This window comes from Lepeophtheirus salmonis, chromosome 5 (genome assembly GCF_016086655.4).
Source record: "Lepeophtheirus salmonis chromosome 5, UVic_Lsal_1.4, whole genome shotgun sequence".
Lineage (NCBI taxonomy): Eukaryota > Metazoa > Arthropoda > Copepoda > Siphonostomatoida > Caligidae > Lepeophtheirus > Lepeophtheirus salmonis.
This window is the reverse complement of record NC_052135.2, coordinates 17,862,080-17,865,476: the sequence shown is the minus strand read 5'-3', so window position 1 is coordinate 17,865,476 and position 3,397 is coordinate 17,862,080.

Below are 3,397 nucleotides of genomic sequence, written 5' to 3'. Positions count from 1 at the left end.
TATGTAATTAATCAGTTTTAGACATAATATTAAATATTGTATCTATTTTCTTTGTTTCTGGATAAGGAGTGGTGCTAAATAGTAGGGTAGTATCAATTCTTAAAAGGGCCCTTAAACTCGGTGCCTGAAAAATGTTCCAAATCATAGAATATCCTTTGCATGGTAACATTTTCACCAAGACATACTATAGTAAAATACGAGGAGAAGGTGGGGGAGAAACATGATACTACGTAATTAAGACCATTGTTAATATCAGCTACCTGTTACATGATTTAGTGAGAAGAAAATGATTTACTGCTATAGAGAGGAAAACCTTCTACATTTACAAAATCATTACCACAGGAAAAATAACATAATTATATTTGTATTTATATATTTATGCACTTTTCAAAGAATTTACTCAAAAGATGGGTAATAATAGTAGTTAACACTTCGACGACCGATTAAATAATGAACAAAAAGAAGAAAGATCACACGCAACAACCGTGTTTCCAATTATAATTTTTAAAGTTAGTTTTTCAATTAGAAACATGTCAATCCTATGTCCCAAGGTGTCATACTTTCGTTGCCTATCATGAAATGTAAGGGAAAGTTGAAATATAATTATTGCAATCCTTTACTAATAATCAAGGTTATACCATAACGCCTGTACGGCTGATATTTGACTTCCACGACGCCTTTTAATATTGACACGTCATAGTGTATAAGGGGATATGTTTTTTGTCAAAATCTGTCTTTTTTACGCAGTAGTTACATCAAATTAAAAATGCCAGTAAAAGTGACGTCATAAAATACGATTGTTGCGTGTTTTGTCAAAATCTGCCTGTCTTGCCCTCTAGTTGGTACGATACTTGATATTGAAAATTTTAACAAGCCAGATTACATGATGGTCTATTCTTGTATTTCTATACACATTGGTAATAACAAGTAAATAACAAGAGGAGATAGTGAGTTTGTCTTTTATGGATAATTCAGGGGGGTGGGCCGGAGGGACTCGTAGTACATCCGTAAACTGAGGGATGAGACCAAGTTAAAAGAAAAAGTTAATCGTAGTGCCTTACATAATGAGATTATCCGTCGGTATCATCCCTTAGTCCACGGATTCACTCCGAATCCCCCCCTAAATACTTCATAAGAAACAAAATCACAGTTTCCTCCCCATAATGAGACCTTCCGTTTACTTTTATAATCCTACAAAGATCTAATTGTCCAAATATCTCAAAATAGTCGAAAAGTTATTTCGTTATTATTAAATTGTTGCGACAATTGAATTTCGAGATAGAAAGAGAAAGGGCAAACTTATACAGCATACCCCTACCCGTACCAAGGACGTCAGCAAGAATATATTTTGAGGGGAGGGGCTTGGTTTTTGGAATTTTTTGATTTTTTTTAAATCCACGGCTGTTTAGAAAATTTTTTATTTTTTGGCAAAAAATATAAAGCATCAAGGATCAAATTTTTTAGTAAAAATTTCAAAAATCCCCCCCTGCTTACAAAAAATTTCAAAAATCTACAACTGTTTACTAAGAATTAAACTTTTGGTCAAAAAATTAAAAAAATTTTTTAACAATCCCCTGCTGTATACAAAAAACTACTAAAATCCAGAGCTGTTAAAAAAAAATTAATTTTTGCGGAAAAATTTCAAATATTAAATTTTTTTGGTAAAAAATTTCAAAAAATCACAGCTGTTCAAAGAAAATTAAATTTTTGAAAACCATTTCAAAATTTAAAATTTCTAGTAAAAAGCAAAAATTCTTTAATTTGGGAGGTGGGCTACAGCCCCTCCAGGCCAGCCCCTGCGTACCTTAGTGAACTAATTGAATTAGTTTTGTAAAGCAAGAAGTAACTTTTATTGTATATAGAATAGTTTATCATGAATCTCAATTAAAAGTGGGTTATCACATCTATCATGCGTGAATTAGTAATTTACTTCCAAGAAGTTTGCATATCATAATTTTCAAACCTCAACTAATATCTCTTTTAAAAATAATGAGATTCTTTGATTTAAAAAGTTTCTTGTTTGGAGGAGAAAAAATGATACGTTCGTAATTTTTGTAATTCCCAAATTAAAATGTCTCATGGTATTTTTAGATTTGGAAACACACTTAAAAGCTTAACTTAAAGCTTTAAGATTCTAATTAACATGGTTGAAGATTTATTAATGATCACGTCATTTGGGAGATATTTTTGCTTTTGTGACCTTAAAATTGAGGACTGGACGTCAAAAAAATGGCACTGATACATTACCAAAGATTAATTTTACTGACTTCATATTTTGCATTATAATTGAAAAAGACGTCAAAAAGGGTTCAAAGTTGATATTTTTACAACATAAAATAAACAAACTAACAATAAATCTTGATTAAACATCATCAAATGACTTTATGAATACAAAAAGACTTATCAATTGCATGGAATAAAACTTTATGCCAATGATAAACATTGAGATTTGAACAAAATCAAAGTAATATGTACTAAAAATCCCTTAAAATATCTAGATTGGTACATTTTTGATCAATTAGGGTCAAAAAAATTATTATTATTTCCAATTAAATGGCAAATTTTTATCTACAACACGAAAAAAAAGATTGTATGATGATATGATAACAAATTATTATTAAACAATAGTGGAGCATATTTTTAATAGACAATAATATTTAAGTCATTTCATTTGTTCTATCGAATAGCTAAATATTTTCCTCAATACTAATGGAGAAAAACGTTTAAAACCCATTGTTTAGTACCCCATAATGCCCAAGATCAAAAATGGTAACGTCGCTTGAAAACGTTCTATTCCATGGTAAATAGTGTCTACACTGTAAAATAACAGATTGAGAACATAATTACTATATGAGTTGGAGTTCAGACTTTGTGTACCTACGTCGTCCTACATAATGTTATATTTATATCTAATAGATATCACGTTGAAGGAAGAATTGCGTTAAATTGAAAAACGCACCTTACATTAATATATAATATATCGACGCAGTACTTCTACGCTAAAGATTATGATTTATTATATTCTGTTATAAAAAAAAAAAAAAATTTGCAAACAATAAATCAGTGATATAATAATATGATAACAATACATAGTAAAAGAGGATCTGTCATAAAGCATTTGCGAATAAATGCAAGAGCAGCCCTCTTTTGCACGAGCACCTATGAATGCACATGCGACTAATTACGGGTGCATTAGACAAAAATAAAGATGGGGCACTCACCCTTTTATAGGTAATCCTTATTTGTATGCACTTTTATTAATGAATGAATTATTACAATTTGTGATGGATTCAGTGCAATGATTTATGAGTGAAGTGAGGTTCATATCAATGGTTCATTCAAATTTACCCCGTTTTTCGTTTCCTTACGCCATTATTATTACAAAATGTCGACACAC